The sequence below is a fragment of the Osmia lignaria genome, chromosome 2, assembly GCF_051020975.1.
Source record: "Osmia lignaria lignaria isolate PbOS001 chromosome 2, iyOsmLign1, whole genome shotgun sequence".
In the NCBI taxonomy this organism is placed as follows: domain Eukaryota; kingdom Metazoa; phylum Arthropoda; class Insecta; order Hymenoptera; family Megachilidae; genus Osmia; species Osmia lignaria.
The window spans coordinates 6,241,684-6,263,091 of NC_135033.1; the positions used below are offsets into that span (position 1 = coordinate 6,241,684).

General features: G+C 42.0%; 1 long non-coding RNA gene across 1 annotated transcript in view; it reads right to left on the bottom strand.

Annotated features, from left to right (window-relative positions):
• The window catches only part of LOC143305385 (uncharacterized), a 127,581-nt gene that overhangs the window by 2,066 nt on the left and 104,107 nt on the right, over positions 1–21,408 (bottom strand). The gene's annotated exons all lie outside the window — the stretch shown is intronic.

Consider the following 21,408-nt stretch of genomic DNA (forward strand, 5'->3'; position numbering starts at 1 on the left):
TTTACCTTAACACTTTATTAGCCAGAGTCATCAACTCATTTTTATCTACTTTATCAAATACTAATTACAATCCAAAAATTAAAATTAATGAAAAAGAAATGTGTTTCGTAGAAAACGCTTTGGATTCGATAGGTAGCTCTCGGTAGTCCAGGAGATTTCAACGAGCGCAAAAGCGCGATGATTTCCGCGTGCTCACGGTTTTCTCAGATCCGTTCCACACCAAGTATCCGCACACAAAGTGACACAATCGGAGACGCGTTCACCTGCGTGCACCTGCGTGTATTCACGAGCACTCGTGCCCGTAACCCCGGACATTCGAATGCCTGGGATCCCGGCTTGTTGACTTAGGTTGAACGAAGAAGAGGGACCACTCGATGTCCGTCGAACGAGCTCCAGTGGTTTCTTGGCCCGACCATTCAGGTTTCCATGGAGCTCCTGGCACCACGAAAAAAGTACCACTCTTTCGAAGAATCGTTCGTGTACCTGGATTACATAAAATTGTCAAACAGACTTCGGTTCTTTCGAGCTGATCTTAGAACGACCGACGACGAAATTGAGCGAGTTACATAATACTACTTTTTGGTGAAAGAGCATCAGTAATTGATGTTTATCTTTCTTTTTATAATCTGAGGAAGTTAAAAGCTGGTCAAAGTTCTTCCTCTTGGAAGTGAAGAGTTTAATTGAACACAGTGTGTTTCAAAGAAAATAATTAATTGTTTTACTATTTCTTCTTTTGTAATAGTAGCAGCGATAGCAGTTTAAACCTTCATCCTTCAGAAGCAAATGGAAGTTCACATCCATACAATTATATCTTGCTTAATGGATAATTATTCAAAATATGTTTTGACTTGCGATCAGTTTACATTGTTCCTTTCATATTACGATAATCTGAGCGTTGAATGCAGATGCCACTTATTATACGACACCTGTGACGCGTTGTACATCGCGCCCACGTGAATTATCTCCGGAAGATTTACGACGCGTCCGAAGTCACACGTATATCCTCGTGTCTCGAAAACCTCGGACGAGTGGCTGTTATTAATGTCGGAATTAGAAGAAAAAATCGCCTTGCTAGACCGTCACATTAGTAGGTTTCTCGACAACAGAAATCTCTGCTTCCAAAACATCCGATGGCATCGATCAACGGTACCACTTTTGTCTCTCTTTCTCTACCACACAACCGATGTTTCCCTTTCTTCCCGTTCATTCTTCATTTGTCGCGTGTTTTCTCCTGTGTTTATGTAAATTCCAACGAGCACTAACTTGGCGTTGTCGTAAATTAATAAAATCCCTGTTCGAGGACAGAAGAAAGAAAGAAAGGGAGAAGGGGGACCGGAAGAGTCGAAAGGACCGTTTGTTCGGTCAGCTCGTCCCACCTGAATGGTGGCGAACAACCGAAATGCAACGTTCTTAATCTCAATTTTTCAACCCTGATCACATTTTATCGTCCATTATCAATTTCGCGTCTCGTTTATCTAATTGCCCGTTGCTTCCTCATTATTCCCGCTGACACGTCGAACGATAGACCGCGATTTTTCACGTTACGCGTTAGAATATCAAACGAAGAGACGTAACATCAATTGTATTCTGACTGTGATAAATTGTGACGTTCCGATCGTTCGTCCAAGGACTTCTCGATATCTGCGAATTCTGATGTACGTCTCTAACGAACCCGCAGGAATATATGATGCGACACGATGCATCAAGCTTCGACGGCATACGGACGTGCCGTTTGTAATTGCGGAGAAGAGCTCGCAGGTGTCTGATGGTGACCCTTATTCAACGTTCGTTTTCAAAAATTTCCTTCAGGCCACAGTACTGTACGCGATGTTCAATTAACTTTATAAACAGTATTCGCTTATTTTGTCAAGCACATTAAAAATGGCCCACATAGGGTAAGAAAGATTGCGGGTTAAATTTAAATAAAAAATTGATTACTTGCCAAATATAAAAATGTCCCATGTACTTAAGATAATGATAGCGGTAATTTTATGGCGTTATTAGCAATCGATGGAATCTCCTTATTTTACAGTGCTTCTTTTTTTTCTTAGAGAAGCCTATACGTCAATGGTCGCTCGTGTAAAGGACACCTTGCGCGCAAATCAACCTTATGCAAAAACGCAGAGCCGCGTAACAAGAGTGAAGCGAGGATAAAAGACGGCCAGGAAGAAGCGGACCACGACTGGCGATGTAGCATGCGAGGTAGGCAGATGCACGGCACGGGTGTAAGAGGGGCCATTACACGCGAGTGCGTGAGGTAAAGAGGTTTACTACACCTGTGGCCTGTGGGCTTGGCCAAGTCGGGTCGTTAGCGTGCGACGGGGAGGAGGACGATGTAGAAAATTCAAGTGAAAAGTTGCGAAGAGAAAGAGGACGGGACCTTTAAGGTTGACAATCCGGGGTCATCGAGACGAGGTGCGATTGGCCGTCGGGAAATTCATAATAAGATTTTTGACGGACGCTCGAGGAGACGGCGAGCCGCCTGCTCGAACGGACGTTTACGAGCGTTTGACCCTAAGTGTACACCGGCAGGCGGAAGACACGGAGAAAGGGAGAAGTTGATCTCTTGTGGTCTCGCTAATTGGGTACGTTGCACACGCACCGTCGTAAGAGGATCCTCGAGAGGACGTAAACTCAATATCGTCGGCGTGTGAGAAAGGGATGCTGCGCGATCAGCTGATGTTTTGCCGATCACGTGACGAAGGTATAATTCGGAGCTGGAAGGAAAAAGTGCCCCTGGCGAGGGACATTTGGTAAATGACACAGGCTAATTTTTTTGTAACTTTGATTGAAGTGCTATTTTTGTATTTTAACTCATTTGATATTAAGGAAGATTATAATTACTATAATCACTAATTTATCTTCAACGTAAATCTTGAAATATGGATCAGGAAAGATTGATGGATGACTGTATAGTCGACGCAATGTTATGTGTGACAGAATAATAAATAGAGATTAAGTTCTAATTGACTTTCCACTCATTAGGCTCGTCAGTATCTTTGATTAAGCGTGTCCTCGAAGGATAGAAATTTACTGCAATGATTAACAACATTTTAGAAAAGTATTCGAATGATACCACTGTTCTTCATAATTTCCGATCGATAGCTGGTATCGTTTCGATATTTCTCGTTCTCTGACGTTCTTTCGATATGATGAGATTCAGTTTGGTCTCGAATCCTTGATTTCATAGGCTCGATTTGAAAAGATCAAGAAATGAATAGCAATATTACGCCGTCGCGGGATAATATCGAGGACGGATTAATGAAAAGAACTGGTTCTTCCGAAATACCTTGTAAACCTATTATTCACGCTTACACGCTATGAAAATCAATGGAATTAACGACGGCCATATAGCCGATAGTTACACGATTCGTTTTATTTTATTGCTGTTATTCGTGCATCGTGGAAGGATAAAATATTCAAGGAGCCTTTGAACGTTGCTTCATACGAAGACATATGTCCCGGCAAAAATAGAATGCAAAGGAATACACAAACTATTAATAATATTGATGTTGATCCCGGCTTTTTTAGGATACCTCGATACCTAAACCGCATAATTTCGATGTTTGTTCACGTGATTATATATACATCTTGTTTCTCAATTTTTGTCAATAAGTGTATATTGCTTACACCAACAGATGTGAAACATAATCATCGCTATTAATCCTTCTTCGGATTATAGGGGTCGCATATTTTATAATCCCATTAATATAACTACTAATAAATTTATGAAACCCTTTACCTTATCAAATTATAGGAAACCACCTGTTCGAAGAAGGGTTGAACGCTTCGCTAATTACTGAATATCAATGCTTTCGTGTAAATTTTTAGACAGTAGGCTGTTCAGAATGAAAATGGTAGCCTTTTAATTATCCCGCCGAATGAACATCCGTTCAGCTGTGTCATCGAAACTTTCTTGATCGAAAGTTGCTGCGTAGGCGCGGGTCCGCTTTCGAGAAATCACGCGCGGACGATCATTAATAAGAGTCGCATCATCGTTAGACCAGTACCGCGTGACACTTGACAAATATCGTAATTCTTTTCGAGGGAATGGATCGCGGGCAATTACCGAGGAAATCGTGCGCGAGAACGTTCCTCGCCGAAGATCGATTCGCCTCGCATTGTGCCACGTTAATTAATTAACTCTCTGCCTGCCGGTCTATGCGACGACGTTCACCGACGTCGACGTTACCAGGCATACTTCAAGCGAACGAGTTGAAGGAATCGTTCGTTTAGAACCCCTTTCACGTGTATCCGTGAATTCTTCTTCTGGCTGAATCGCGGCCATTTGTAAAGGGGAGAGGTCGGCCGCGATAAGGGAATTCTGCGGTAAACGATGCGCATCGAGAATGCGTATTTTTCGGAGCTCGCGCGTTTCATTATGCGCGGCGTGCCTGAAGAAGAACAGCGAATCGAAGCGGAATCCAATTCCATGGGAAGAACGCTTGAGACGAGCTTCAAGTCACGGACCAACTTGTCCAATTATTCTTGAATTTGTTATTGGCTAATTTCGTTGCAATTTCGTATCGAGCCTTTCGTGATATAATCAAACAGATACATTGCAGAAGGAAAGTGTCGATGCTCTAATGTTGATATTTTAATTATTTCCTTTCGTTCGGAAAGCCGTCGATCGTGGAAAAATGAAGGAAGAAATGTATCGGTCCGGGAAACGCCAGCATTAATAAAACGTTCCCCGGTACACGATAAGGACCCTCCCGCGTGCCTTAGAACCGAGCCGTTAAGGATCCGTAAGTCCTCGCGGCGGGAATGCCGTGGCACGTCCTTTCGCGCGGACTAAGGTAACTTATTCTCTGTCTTTGTGGGCACCCTTTTTGCGCGCTCGCTCTGCGCGCCGGATAGGGTTAAGTGGGTGCGACCCCAGGACGCTAAATAATATCGAGCTGTGCCATCTACCGAGCACGTAGCGCGCCATCTTGAAATATTACGCCGGCCGCTTTATTATTCGTTTATGTGCGACTTCTCTTGCCCGCTTCACCGCTCCGTACAACCTCTTTGACGATCATTATGTGTACTTGGCGAATTCTCGGCCTGGCGGGGAACCGAGTGGCCACGCTCGCGATACTTTCCAGGAGCCATCGGGCTTTTTAATATTCACCTGGTTGTAAATCAAAATTCGCGGCACAACGGGCCATGAAATATTAAATGCCACTTATATGGAGATTTTTGAAACATGACCGAATTATTAGCAAGAGATTGATCCTTTGAGAAAGGTTTTTTTGTATGGCACTTGTGACAAGGTTGCTGATTGGAATTTTTATAGATACGAGAGAAAACTTGATGAAATTCAATTTAACCCCTTAACGCTTGGAGCCACTTTATATTTATTTAATTATAATTTTTATTTAACTTAAATTCTCAAATTTATTATAATCTTGTTAGTATAGGAAACTGATTTCTGCGAATATGATTTTAGAAGGATCTTGAAATTCCATCTTTGGAAGCTTCAGATAAATTCCGAGCGAAGATAAGATAGCCTTCGGTAAACAGAGAGGTTAAACAGGTGGATTTTCTAAAGGTATGTTAGGACTGTCAGTCTCTCCGAACTAGAACCATACGTAAGAGCAAAGAAATATCAGCTTCTAGTCGAGCTGACCGAATTTTAAGGAGCAAACTCGAGCCTTCCCGAGCTCGTAGTTGTAAAACAACATTTGACGAGAAGAAGGCAGCCTTGGATGTGGAGATTCTCCGGCCGGCAGAATTCGAGAGCAAACATGGGCGCGATCCGACGACCGTTTTCGACATCACGACACGGAAAGCACTCCACATTTACGGCCCTCCACTCGTCTCTTCACCCGTCTCGTTAGTATATATGCTCGTACTCTCGAGATTGACATTTGAATTTCAATGAGCCACGTTCTACTCCGTCAGTTCTCGTCTTTCGAAACGTAGCGGGGAGAAGGCGTTCTCTACGGACAACCGTGAGCACGGCCATTAGTCACGTCCGTATGTCGTGAATTTTGGACGAAACGAAAATTGCTAGTAATACACCCGATTCCGTGTAAACGGATATTTGTCGTTCGGCTCGAGATCGGACAGGTGGACCGTCTTGTCCTGGAACTTCGGTGTTAATCGTGCTAAACGCATCGTATGCCCCAGCTGAAATCCTCCTCTTTCATTTCGTTTTTTCAAACAAAAATTCTATCGCGTCTTCTTCTATGATTTACTTCGAAAGTTTAATTAGGCGCTTTGATATTTGACTCGCATTTAATATTAAGTTTTCAGAAATCAGAACACTTAGTCCTCGATAAAATAATTATTTTGAAATATTTTGAAAGTGTGATAATTTCCAATAATTATTTCGAGCTTCTGAATTATAACCACCGTTCTTTGCATAAAAAGAAGTTTAAGTATGGAAAGTAATATGTATCCAAGAACAAATTTTTGCAACATTACACTTTACCTTCTTCGAAACCTGTCCTCGTATAATAATCCAATGATTTATCCCGACAAAAATCCGGTGACCCGCGAAGAAGATACAGACGAGGAACGGGTTTCAAAGGACCCCTCGATGTTAAAAATAATGAACCGAAAGGTTTCAGGAGTACCTAAGTATCCAGCAGAGAGTTTGGCGAAAAAGCGAGTCGATGTTCAGCCAGGATGCGGATACTCTCGAAACCTGGACGATATCGTAAATTCCAGCAATTATCCTTAATTAATAAGTATCCAGTTAGTCGAAATGGGGGATGGCGGTCAGGTTGGTCGTGCGCTGGCGCGCGCTCGCCCCAACACGAATTTAATGTCGACTGCGGGAAATTTAGGTGAGGAGCCGGAGTCTCCAGGTCCGCGTACCGTAAAACACACTGTTTATTGGCGAACCGGCGAAACGCGCTATCCAACTGGCACTTTCATTACCGTCTTTCTAATTGCCCGCCGTTTAGGTAAACGTATACATATAAGCACCGTAATCCGGGACTCGTCGTTTGCTCGCCCGCGATCTCGCGTCACCGTGCTTGAATCCCTCCGAATGGCCTCGAGAGGTCGCGAGAATTGGAGGGAAAGCAAAATAAGCTTCTTCTTGCGTACGAACACCTGGTCCCTATTTCTTTTTCCTTTCTTTCTTCAAAGCACGCGTGAGGATATATTCTAACACGAAGGGTATTGTTTAAAATTCATAAACTCGAAGTCATTACTATTATTTAAAATTAAAATTAATATTCAGCACACTTCCATCGTCAAAAATATTTAAGATCTATGACCTATGATCCCATCTATCATCATTTTTCTAATTCTGCATCAATGCTCGTGAATCCAACATCCGTCGATAGCAACGACCGGAAATCCAGGCGAGATTTCGCGATCCGGTCGTAGTTCAGGTCGGCCGCGATAAAATCGACGTTAAAAAGCCCCCGTGCGTCCCGATCGTTCTGAAAGCCGAGAGAACCTGGCCGTTATCGTGAATTGAGCGCATAGGCAGCCCTGCTACACCTGTAACTCCTCTTCTTTATCTCTTCCCTGGCCTCTCGCTCCCTCCACAGGGGTATCAGTTGCTGATCGATTCAACCTGTGGGTGGTCTCGGCCACGGGTACGTGCTGTAACCCTACTCGCCTCGGAGGCTACCCGGTGTCCAGAACGTTTCGGTGTTAATCGCGACCCCGCTCGGCTGAGATTCCCTGCCCGGAGCATCGAGAAATCGAACGGGTCACCAGGTACCACCTTTACGATTCCCTGTGTCGCGTGTTTTACGGCCTCGTTCCTTGCTACCCGTACACTGGTAGCTCGCACGAGAAAAAATCGTCCCTCGGTGAATCGTGTTTTATCAGGTCATTCCGAGAGTCTCGGTTTATTTCTTTAACCCCTTAGAATTTAGTTTTTCAATATTACTGATTATTGATTGATAAACCTTTTCTATGAATCAATTTTCTGAAACGATCTAAAGCTTCGAGTTTGAAAATTTTCATGTTTGTAATACAACTTTGTTGCACTTCGAAGGATTCGATGATGGGTGATTAATTGTATTTACGCCGAGAGGATACATAGAGGTGGTTGTATAAAGAAAAATAAAAGCAGGGGATGCGGTGTTGTTTCGAACGAGTGATGTGTTCAGAGTTATTGATGACTGGTTCGAGAGTTTTAGAAAAAAAAGATACGCTGCAAGTTTTCACCCGGTACGTGGTACGAGGCTGTGAAGCGGTTCGAGACGGGGGCGTAAAAGAGCGGGAAACAAATGAGGTACAAGGGTGGTAACCTACACTCTTGCATATCGGATCAGGCTACCCTAATATTCGTCAGAGATTTTTCACCTATCTAATCTGACGCTTGCAGCCAACTATAAACTTGTTACACTATGAAATAATCATAAACATATTTCTGTGTACACTATACATTTCCTTTTTTAAATATTATAAAATATTTAAAAAAAGGGTTTCTTATATCAGTGGATGAATTGTCAATTTAACTCGATTAATATTAACCTTAGGTAATTAAAAATAATCGAAAATTTGTCAGGAAAGATACACGTATAAAATAAGACGCAAGAGTTATATATCATAAGACACAAAGCAATGATAAGCAGCTATTAGTCAATTTAATAATAGACGCAATATGATATAGTAGAACGACCAATAGAAAAATGAAAGTATAATGTATAAAGCGTGTTTCTGTAACTCTGACATATCACATCATCGAACTTAATGTTTCTCTGCTAAACTATCAATTATTTCACACTGATCCACATCATAAATCTTATCACAATTTTCACCGTATAAATCATATTCGTAACATCGATTCATATTACAATACCATTAATTTCCTTACCGAATCTAACCTTGTCTCAGGTATCGTTTTCATGATAAGTTATTAGGATTATCAATACTCTATCTTCCCACAAATAAATAACACGTACTTTTGTCTTACAACGACATCAATCATTTTTCCAGAGTACTAATAATAATTCCGTGTCAGAAGATCAATTTTCATTTCCATCGATTGATATTCAATTTTTCCGATCGTTTTCCACGGTGAACCGTGGTACAGCACAAAGAGTAATTTACGGGTAAGATCTTTGGATCTGAAGTATCGCGGATGAAAGCACGTCGGATAGTTGCAGCGAGCGATATAAATTAAGGCCCAGGCTCGCCGGTTACTCACCTGGCGCATTATGGATCGCCGTTACCCAGAAGATATAGTCTCGCCTTTATCAGGTTTAGATCACTCGCAATGCTACGTCCCGGCGTGTGCAGTTCATTAATCCGTATTTGCGATAGGCGTGTTGTGCGTGCAAATCGCCATGCCTCTTTGAGCTCTCACTTTCCAGAGAAGCAAAGTTCCCTCCACGTTTATTCCGCAATTAGCGCTGTCAGATCTGAATCTGTCATTTTCGCTTGAACGTTTCAATATTTTCAACCAAGGCCCGATGACGGATCGATGGGAACAAAGTATCATTATTCATCGGAAAGTCTCGACGTTGCGATGAATAGTTATGCTCTTTGAAGGATTACACGTTGTTGCCGTTTCAGATCACAAAATGTGCACTCCAATTTGGTTAAGATATAATTTATCTGAGCCAGGTACTTTGCGCATAATTGATGCGTTTGACTCGCAGGTAGAGGATTAAGCAACGCGCTGTTTGCAATATCTGATAAATTAAATTCGAACATTGATTGACTTCGATAGATGTTTCCAAGATAGAGTTCCTATCAATTTTGTAAGCAAACTGACATATTACCCAATAAACCTTTCTTTCTTGAATCAACCATTAAAAAATCCGTGTCCCCTATTTATTTTTTCAAATTTGAAAATTAATTATCCATATTTTTAACGCTTTCTGCAATCAACCCGTTAAACGAGCCATGAAAATAAATCGCGTAGCCTCGAGCTCGCCAAGATCGACGCACTGTTTGTCGTCGAACAGTGCGATATAACCAGAAGCCTCGTTTTCATAAGAATCTCCGAAGCGCGCGTTTTCGAACGCGACAGGAATGACGTTCGAATGAGATACGACCCGCGTAGAACGTCGCACGGCCATAATCTGCTTCACGTTATGAATCCTCCGGCGAACGTGACGATACGTATACCGGTGTACCAGCGTCACCCGTCGATGGGTATGCGTCCACGGGGGTGGTCCACTCTTCTCGCGATGGAAACCAGCTGCTAATCACGTTCCCCGTTATAACGCAAAGCCGGCAACCTATTCACGTCCCCTTTTGCCTCTTCGACGATCCTAGCTGGCAATACACACCTATGTATTACCCGTGCTTCTCGCGTCGCTACCTACCTGCCGCTGTCATCTCCAGCCACGTTGTTATCGAATTTCGACGAACGCCGGAGTCTCGTTATGCGGCTTCTTTCACTCGCGCTGCCATTTTTCCGGCTGCGGTAAAGTAAATCAGCCTCGCTTACCTGCCTGATGACCGCGCGAAACGTGCAAAAGGAAACGGAGACGCGTAATGGAACTGTGGTATTTCTTCGATGACAGCAGCTACCAACTGAAACTAAACTTAATCCCCGAGGCTTTTTGTTTATGCGAAAGATTTTATTCAAGGACGATTTGGTACTAATGATTTTTTTTTTAATTTATAGGGGTGTAATATTTTTATATCAGGAGAGATTTAGTGTTTATGTACTTTGGTTAGTAAACTTCGGAGATCTTAAGGTAGGAAAGTATATATTTTTCAGCGGAAGCATTTTTCTGTATTATTAAGGAGGGGTTATTTTTTTGGATTTATTTTGTACATAGAAATTAAGGATATCTACGTTGATTGCCATAGTGAATTATTGAGAATGCATTTTAATTTTCAATTGAACTACCTGGTTACTATCGTGTGCTATCTAAACCTAATTGTAAGTTTTAGATGAAATGCAATATTAAATTAAAATTGTGGCTCTCTCCATGGTCCGTCGTCAGAGCTTCAAGCACAGAATCTAATTCTACGTTAACTTTACCATTATCCTGATATTATCAATCTACCCTTAACAGCATAGAAAGTTCGCCAAGAAAAATTCACCCAATGATTGGCACTTAAATAACACATGGTAGGTAAAGATAAACTACAATAGACTCGGTTAATCAGCAAACTCACGATCCCCGTTGCTCAACCGAAAAATCCCACCATGTCGAGCATCAAAAGCGCGGTTTTTTTCAATCGTTTGGTCAATCGCACGCCAACACGTCAAATCACCAGCTAACCAGAACCTTTCACGAGCCATCCGATCGAACGAACAGGAACGACACCGATGAAGTCACGTTGATAGTCGAAACTGGCGTTTCGAATGCAATTAGCGTCGAACGTTAAACGCTGTCCTGTGCGATGAATCGTCTAGTGACGATTACAAAATCACTCGCCAATGGAGGATGAAAAAATGGTGTGTATACGAGGAGTGGACAAGACGAGGCTAGGCCTGGTGGAAACGTCGGGTACCCGTCTCGTTTCCGTGTGTTGATCCTAAGCATGTTCCTTAGGCTTCACAAGCCGAGCCGCACGTTCGTCAATTTCCACCAGGAACGTCCTCTCACTCGAATAATAGAACGTTCACCGTCGCTTCGTTCGAGCACGAACGCGCCTAATCATACAAGCTGTACGGTCGTTTCGATGCGTGTACCCGCGGGTTTCTCGCTCCTCTAACAGGCACCGCCGTCGTGTACACACAATACCTGCGCGTCGACCTGTGCGTTCTAACGGTGAAACTTGGGAGGATTTCACGCCAGCCTGGCAGAAATCTTAATTCTCGGAAGGGTCAAACGGCCCGTTGCTAGATAGAAAGGTACATGGTACCAGAAGAACGAAGACGACGAACGTACAAAAGCGCGACTGGTAAAGAGGAACAGAAAGGGTCAAACGGGAGTGATAGAGGGGTAAGATCGAGGCATCGCAACGCCCGTTGGTTATACCAGGATAATACAGACAAATCGTAATCCCGGTGGCACGGTACCAGTGCCGATTAATTTCCAGATGAGCTCTGTCAAAATACAGGCGCGCCGTTAGGGACGATGCTCCCACGTACCGGGGGCTAATCTTGACTAATAACTGTCGCAACCGCGAGCAATAGATAAAAAGAGGAGAACCTGTTGAACTCACTACCAGAGCGGTTTGTCCTACGTATGGCGATTCTGTACGTATGTTTATGGCGTGGCTCCCCGTCTCACGACCGCTAGATATACCTCCATAGATCAGAGATTACCGGGACGAACCAATCGCCTGGCTCTTTCCTGTTTCGGAATTCACCGTGGACCGGAATGCGTCTGGATCTTAGCGTCTCGCTCGATCAATCGATCGCTTTCTCGCGCTCCTCTTCGATCTGGCTCTGCCATTACGATAATCGTGTGACGAGCCGAGTGGATCGGTAACGTGGGAATGTTTCGCGGTTTGGAGACCGAGGATATCGTTATGGTGCAAAGGGCAGGCAATTTTTGGTTAGAAAAATTCATCCATAATTTAGAGGAAAATTTGTTCTCTTTTTTAATTTCATGTTTTCTCATCAGACCAAATGTAAAGTAAACTTAAGATTTGATTTATAAATTTAAATCATTCAGCTTCGTTCGAATTTTAATACTGGTACCGATTTATGTAAATTGCAAACTTTAGATGTTCGCTATAAATAAAAAATTACTTGAGATAAGAATATTATTTTCCCGACCACTTCTAATACTGACAAACGGGCTCGACAAGATTTCAGCATGTAGATTTAATTTCCTTCGAATCGTTCCAATAAAAGACTATGAAACACAACTGGAAGCGTTTTCTCCCAGCATTAACGATCGAATCGAGCTCATAAACGGTAATCAAAATGCGAGCAGCTGAGGATATAGCGGAAACGAACGGGATATGCGATCATTCGAGCACATGAGAACATATGTTTCTTTTACGTGGGCAGATCAGATGAAGCGTAGGATTGCGTTGTGTGAAATGTCGTCTCGTTCGTAATCCCGTGAGCCGGGTATAGCTACCGGTTTGAGGAGATGGTTGGAAAACAAGCTTCCTCCAGGACGTTTTCATCAGGTCGACTTCCTACGAATCATCCGTCGGAAGAATCGAAGTTTCCACGATAGCGCAGATCTACTTGCATGCTCGTAAACAGCGTTTTGTTTAGAGTCCGAACTTATCGATGAGTTATCGTAAGATCGTTCGGGTAAGAACTAGCGTGACCGCGAGGTTTGTATGCTCGTTTAATTACAGTGTGCCTCAGCTTTTTATTGCGCCGCGTTATGCCCTCTCTATCGCGATGCACGCGATCGCCAGAGCAAAATATTGCGAACGTTCGTACGTAAAGAGGGATTGCTCGAACAATTATCATTACTTATTTTCTTTTCAACCGTCTCCAATCAGCAGTGCCCTTTCTCGTCTCGTTGTTTTATAATCGACACGATTTTCTTACCTGTTGCAACTTACATTTTATATTCTGCGTTCGGTTAAACACGCGATTCCCGATGAATCCTTTGTTTATTTCTAAAGATTAAAATTTAATTTTCTCGACGCAAGTTACGGTAATGTTGGGAGTAAATTTATAAAAATTCTCAAGATTTCCACGGTCGAAAAGAAGGCTAGTTATTCTAACAGTAAATAATCATTAAACCTCGGCTCGCAAGATTAATATAAAAGTACATTTACTCACCAATTTGGACGATTCGCTATAATCAACTAAACGCGACGTGAATCCAAATCACATTATACCACGCTAGCGGCTGCAGATTAATTCCCATTACGGCTAAACCGCTTCCTGGTGCCGACAATGTTTCTCACCCCCGGAAAAGGAACGCGTCATTCGAACGGAGCCGATTCGTAGCGGCGAAACTCCTCGGTTCGAGGTTGCAATCAAACTCTAACCACCGTGTTTTCATCTCGAAAATCATGACGCGATGCTGTTACGTGATCGTCGTTTGTCTCTCCGATCCAGCGATCGGCCGGTTTTCTCGCACGTACCAGCACGCGTCGAATGAATTTCAACGAGGAAACGCCTGAACTCCGAGGTATCTAGATCGAGATCGTTGGCGAGGCAACAACAAATTGACTTCAACGATGATCCGTACCGACGTGTATATCTCACAGCGATATTGTATGTGTATAGTATATGCACAGCTGCAATTTGCGAAAGAGATCGATGTATCCGCGGCGAGTCACGCGCTTGTTACACGCCGCCGCGATACTTTTATTCGACCCCTTTGGCTACCTGCACCAGCCTCGCAATCCAGTTACCTCTCGTCCGTCGGATTATCGCCCAAGAAAAGAACTCGCTCGAACGAACGAATTTGTAGCACGTGAGAACGCCATGAACTTCTCTGCCAGACTGAAAACCGCCCGTACGATCTGTATCGAGCAGAGAATGAAACGGAAAACGGGGTTCGAATTGATTTTCAAGGGCGTTTTTGCACCCTGTGTCAAACACCTGACTGGTGTTTTTAAAATTTTTGGAAAAGTACTCAGGATATCTAGATTTAAAGAGGTATGTGATATTTTTAGAAGAAACATAAACAATTATTATTAGTGGAAATATAAAAATAAGTGAACTGTGAAAATCTTTTTGCAAAAAAATGTCAAAAAAATCCTGTGTCAAACAATACGTATGCATACTGTTATGTTTCAACTTTCCATAGTTCCTTAACATAACAGCAATGAATATTAAGTCTGACAGACGCAACTGCTGAGAAAATGCAAAGGCAAGGGGTTAATCGATCCAATGTACCATCGATTAACCGTGATCGAACATTGGTTATCGATGGAATAGATCTGAACGAACGGGGCCGATCGCGGCGGTGTTGGTACGATTCACGGGATAGTTTCGCAGAGCGGCGGGGACACGTTTTATAGGCTCGATCGAGATCACGATCTCCCATATATTTTTCCCACCTTCCACCCTAGAGTCTGAGAAGGGAAAGGATCGAAGGAGATCTCTGCGGTAAGAAGGAGGAAGAAAGGAGGTGGAGAACGGTGGTGAGAGAGGAGGACGACGACGAGCCAGGGAGAAGTCTCATCGGCCACTTCCCATGTTAATATCCGGTTATGCGTAAGGTATGGAGGCGTACGGCCAGTTTGCATGGAAACTAAGGCATTACCTTGCTGGACCACCGGCGTCGAACCACTCGTCGAACGGCCCTGTTTGCCGACACCTTGGAGGACGACTCTCCCCTACCTTCTTATCCTTCTTTCTCTTCTTCCTTCATCTTATCGCCGCCCTTCTTTCCTCCTTTTCCTACTTTGCCGCTTTCATGGAGCCTCGATTCCGATTTCAGACATTCGTTCCCTCGTTCTGGCGCGGATCTTCAGATTACGCGCGCGCGCTCCTACTATCAAGCACCGGATCGGTGCGGTTTTATCGACGAGACAGGGACGGGGTTAGCCGCGACCCTGGCGGACCACGGGCCATCCTGCTCCCTCTGACAGATCCTGGCTGTAAAGGCGAGACTCGTCGAAAATTCAGATTTGTTGTATCACACGAAAATATGGAACGACAGCGATTTCGAAGTGAAACCTGTTCGACGAAGAGTCCCGATAAAGGAAGAAAAGGAACGGATGATATCACCGGTCACGACTCTACCGGCCTTTTAAGAGCTCCTTTTTTTCATGGCGGCAGAATGAAAAGGAGACTTTCGGAGCGGTCTCGATCGTTTATATTGGGTGTAGATTAGACGTGGGCCGTCGATTACCGGCTTAGGACAGACTGCCGAACCCTTTCACGAATTTTTTCTTCCACCCTGATCGATCGAGACACTTTCCTTCTTTTACCTGTTTTTGTGGATTCTAGTTTGAAAACACGTAAGACACATTACAGACTCGTTATTCCAAGTGCTTGGATTCATCATTTGAAAATACTTTAATAATTTATATTGAGAAAAAATCCTAACATAATAAAGTATGAATAATGTATTCTATTAACGAACTGGTTGTTTTATAAAAATTATTTAATAAACTATAATTGAAATTGATTACCGTCAAAGTCAAGGGTTCAAAATCTATTATTTTCCAGACACTCTGATAGAATCAAATATTTCCGTACGAGTACCACTTTAAGGAGGTCATCGAACATGCAAGTCACTAATTACGAAAGAAACTTCAACGTCTATTTGCCCACGGGGAAGACTAGTAGATAAAAGTCTAATAAAACCTTCATCAACGCTACTGTATGGCAGAAAAAAAGAAAGACGCGTGGGAACTTTTTCGAGGTTCAATGAAATAGCCAGTTCACCTGTCGACGATGCTGCATTCGCTACGGCCCTGTCTCCGTGACACCTATGCCCCTTCTGGTCGGATCTAAAAGTCCTCCGCGCCCACACTCGGGTTCCTAGGCTTAAAGAGGTTCAAAGTTCCCTCCGTGGTCGTTTACGCCTTATTTATTCTCGTAATTTACTCCCACGCGGCCCTTGCACGCCGGCAATTTATTTTACGACGATCATATCTGGAAGTGGCTGGCAGAGTGCCGCCCTGTCCACCATACAGAACTAACTCCGTGTACCATGGATTCACACTACTTTCCAGAGCACGCTGTTCACAGATACTCTGGGAAAAAGTGTTCTCGCCACAAGTTTTTACTTTTTATTGTCACTTTCAGGAGACATGGTCGAATAAAAATTTATGTAATGAAAATAATTGAAAATTTTATTACAGAGAAAATGTAAACGTTTCAGTCATTTTTGGCAAATAATTAGAATAGAATGGTATGATTAGAAATTATTTAAAAGGTGATAGTTTTGTTTTTAAATTTAAGTATTCTAGTCTTTATCTTTTGCTACTTTGTGTAATTAATCTAAGGCTAATAAAAAATTGTTTATTGGTAAATATACCAAATTTAAAATATTTCTACACAAAGGAAAGTCTATAATCCAGAATTGTCAATATTGTAAAACCGTCAGATAATTATTTTTTCCATCGTTTCGAATACTTTTTCTTATGTATAAATAAATTTCATTAATCCCCGAAAATTGTTGCTACCAAGGTTCACCTCTTCATCTTTCCTTTCAGAAGCAGCAAAACAAATTTAAAAGTCTTTATATTACAGATTTAAGATTTGGAACCTCGTGCCTCTTTGTGTTTTAAATATTTCAACGTTCACAGTAAACTGCATTAACATGTTTCTTTCTTGGCATCTCTCGTTTGCCTGCTTATTAATTTCGCACTCATCTTCGAGGTAGAAATATTTGTCTAAAATAACGCGCCTTCGAGAAAACGTCACAACACGTGACAGTGCAGTTGAGACAATTTTTATTGCATGTTGAACGTGAAGAAAAACACGTTTAAATATTGGATGATTTACGTAGACGTTTTTGTGCGATCATCGAAGGACAGTAATATTTCATATTTATAATTGAGATGTGTTTTGCCGCTACCTTCTTCGCCATACGTGTTAACTTATCGATATTTCTGGACGAAATCGAATAGATGTTTTTAAGAAAATCTTATACTATTTGAACTAATCTGATCGCATCACATGGGATTATAGCATCGATTTATGGAGTATCATCGGAAAATAAAAAAGGTATCAAGCTAAAAGCTGCAATGATGTCTTGTAATTTTGTCTGCGATCTTTTTTACGGTGTTTTAAGCGTCATCGGTTCGAAGAGATCGTCGAATTTATTTCCTTTCATTCCAAGATCTACCTTACATAAATTTTTCAACCACACCGCAACACGAGGATTAAAAATTTCATCGCATCAAATATTTCCCTTGTATCATCAGCGTTCGATAAAAATCACGGCGCACAATTAAAAGTGTCATTAGTTCGAAACATAATAATTTGAAACAAAATTTACGATGCGATATGTTAACCAGTAGCAGTATTCCTCAAACTTCTTCAAAGAAGTAACGCGTATCTCAATGGTGATTGCCTTTTTCTTCATGAAATTTCATGACGTCTACTTTTTTAAAGTATCATAATTTTCGTGTTTAATTATTCATAGCAGAAGTTCATATATTGATGCAATTAAAATAACGACGATCATAATTTTTCGTTTGACTTTCTCCTAAAAAGTAAACTGTAATTAATTTGTCCATAAAATTTCGCAACTTGTGAAATGTTGTTGAAAAATACTTTCAGATTATAATTATATTATATCAACAGACACAATTTATAATACATGATAAATATGCTGAGAGTAGTAGACACTTCTGATTATTGAAATTTGGCAATCTGCTAATGGCACTCAAAAATGTTACAGACTGATTAGCTAAGAGGTTGCCAAACACCGTGCGAATCGATGCTAAAAGGTACTGTTTAAATTACAGGCGAGCCCTCCGATAAATAGCTCCGGATGTGATGGTCCAATTACGCTCGCGTATTTATATTCATTCGCTTCACGCCCGCTCCGACGTTTATTCTCGGTCGCGTGCGCGACTTAATGAGCCCGGATCGTTCGTGACGTACGAAAAAACGAATGAAATTTATACGGATGCCTCGGAGCCACCTTGCTCGTGATATCGAACATGAAACATAAAATATACATAGAAAAAGAGTTTCATCTTTCAATTTAACCATCCTCTAATACTTTGCCTAAGGAATATAAACATTAACCCTTTGATCGGACGTTTCGTTGAATCCTTTCATTCTATGATCCTTTCAATTTCATGCTTTTTTACACCAAATAAATTATTTGAGGAACTCTATGAAATTACTAATTTTCAAATTGGAAGTGGTTTCTTAGTAAAAAGATAATAAAATAAGGGGTAATAGCGTTTGAGGGTTTCGATTCCGTCAATTATCACAATCTGCACCACCAAAATTTTATGAATTCTCATAATTATAACTGCAAAAAAGGAATGCTTCCTCTTTAAAAAGATGATTTACAACTGTCATACAAGAACCACTTTTCCTCGCGAATGTTTCTCATTTCGATGCTGAAGAGTGCCGGTAGCAATTCGGGGGTGGTTTCTCGAGACGCGAACAGGATGCCCATACATGTAAGTCGAGGCGTTAACGGGCGTAAAATGAATTATCATTTATACTCGCGCGTTCGGTCGCGTGTTAGTTTGCGTTGTCGCGCGGCGTACACGCCGTCCGAGCCCCACTTCGCACCTTCCCGTAAACGGTGCCCACTGTAAGGATACGAGTGCTTATTTATTCCAATACGAGCCGGTGGCTTTATGGCGGAAAATTAGCGAGGGTTACACCGGCATTCATCGTCATTCGCAGCTCGAACCGACCGACGTATTCAAGGCTTTTTTAATGGACGCCGACACGCCCTCCTTAGCGCCCTTTAACACCTTGCGAACCTCTTTTAAAGAGCGCCGTTTTTTATTTCGCGAGATCATCCTCGAACAAGGCCCGTTCGCGTGAAAATTCCATCGACTCGCGTTACGTGCTAAAGAGAAAAATGCTCGCCCTCCCATGTCGAGCCGTTCCTCCCCGGGCATCGATGTCTCCGCACGCGGTGGAATTTCCTCGACCATCACAGGTTCGCGGATTTTTTGTTAGCGATTAATTAACGGGCTAGTTATAATTTTAAGGAGGAACGTTAAACGAGATTTTTCCGCATTACTTAGATGGTGGTCTCCGGGAACGATACTGGAAGAGATACACAGTTGCGGAAGAAACATCTGCGAACATCGGAGACGGAAGGAATTTATTATTTGCTAAGTAGCGACGTTTAGATTTTCCTTCAGTTTCCATGCAGTTATGGCACTTCGTTTCGGTGCAGCTATCGACGTCTTTCAATATTGCATTTCAGTAATTGCTTAACAGAGTATTCGACATTCCAATGCACGTTGAAGTAGGGTTTTCTTCGCTGCAATGTTATTGCAGGTTCATTTTTTGTTCAGTTAGGGCTTTTATCATTTTGTGCGCAACAGTGCACAAATTTCAATTATAAATATAAAAATACATATTTTTATAATGACTTAACACATGTAAAACAGAAGTGAATTTTTATAATTTTTTTAATTAGCCAAATCAATTTCAAAGTTTTAAGATGTACTTCAGAAATAATTAGAAAATTTTTGAATCTCTAGGTGTATATGCCTTCTTCGCTAGTCAACTGTAATTATCAGGACCTTGTGAAATTACTGTCTTTGATGTTAAAGGTCGATCTCCAAGAAATTCGTTAACGTTGCACAGTGGTGCCTATCGATAGCCCGTTATTTTTTTCTGCTCATTAAGTAGTCAACTGTTCGTTCGTAGTCGACACATCTCGGAGGGGTTTATCTAGACCCAACGTTACCGCTGACAGAGTTAAATAGCGTTCTCTGACCTTTCGATGAACCGTGATCGCTAAAAGCTTGTACCACGGGATTAACTTAATAACTTCTTTACAAGTGGTTTCTTTCCTAATCCTCCCTATTCTTTTCTCCTCCTATGCGACAATTAATAACCACGAAACGGTGTGTCTCTTCGAGTGATCATCAGAGGGTATGAACAAACATTCATTTCTCCGATTGACAACCAGTGATTGATTGTACTTTTCTACGCTATTATGCTGCCTGCATATTTCATCGTTTGCCTACAAACACTTGCTACAGAACTTTTTCTTTCACGATTTCTCAATTCAATCTCCCGTAACTATTATAAAATGTGTTTACTTTAATCAGCAATCATAGGCAAGAATCATCCCTGAAGCTGTTCGACTTTTGCATATTTCGAAACGTGGAAGATTTGTGTGATAACTAAAATTCATCGTTCGATATGCGACGATCTACATTCTTGATGATCTAACGAGACCATTCATCGAAATGTTTGAAATTTCTTCGAGGAACGTTCACAACGTATCCAGAGAGACGGGCAGACCGCCCAGTACCTGCGTCGCGTCTCTCCGTTAAGTTACAACGACTGGCGCTTAACCCCTGACACAGGGTACAATGGCTGGACGGGACTCCATAATTGTTATTTTAATAAGCTAATTTTCGCCGCGCTCGACCGCGCCGCGATGCGCACGAGAAGGAAGAAGAAGGCCGGCCAAGAGGGTAGAGAAGGGTGTTGGACGCGAGATGCGGAAGAGAGACAGAGGGAAAAGGGACGAGAAGGTGCACCGGCTATGGCCCCATCGACGGCCACGTCGGACGTGCCGAGATTAACGGCTGTACTTCCGAGGGTCCCGACGATTTACCCGTAATAAACGTAGCCACGCTTCTTGCACCGCGATTCGTCCTCTTTCGTATCCTTTTCCGCGAAACTCCTTCATCCTTCCACCTTTCTTGCGTGCAAGTTGCGCGCGTGTCGTCTGATCCTACTTCTATATCTACTGATAATTACTTTCAGCTCATTTCTGCTGATTAAAATTGAAGAAGTGTTTAATTTGGTACTGTGAACTTTAAATTCTGAGGCATTGGAAGGGGATGATTCTGAAAATAAGATGTGGTGTTTAAGATACCAGTTAACACTTAAGTGGAGTATAATTCGAAATTTTTCTAAATTTTATATCCGATATTCCTTTAGGTATTATTTTTCCAATACTCAAGGTCTTTCGTTTAAAAATTTGAGAGTTTCATTATTAGAAAAATGAGTAAATTCTTTATCTTGTACTATTGGTATTA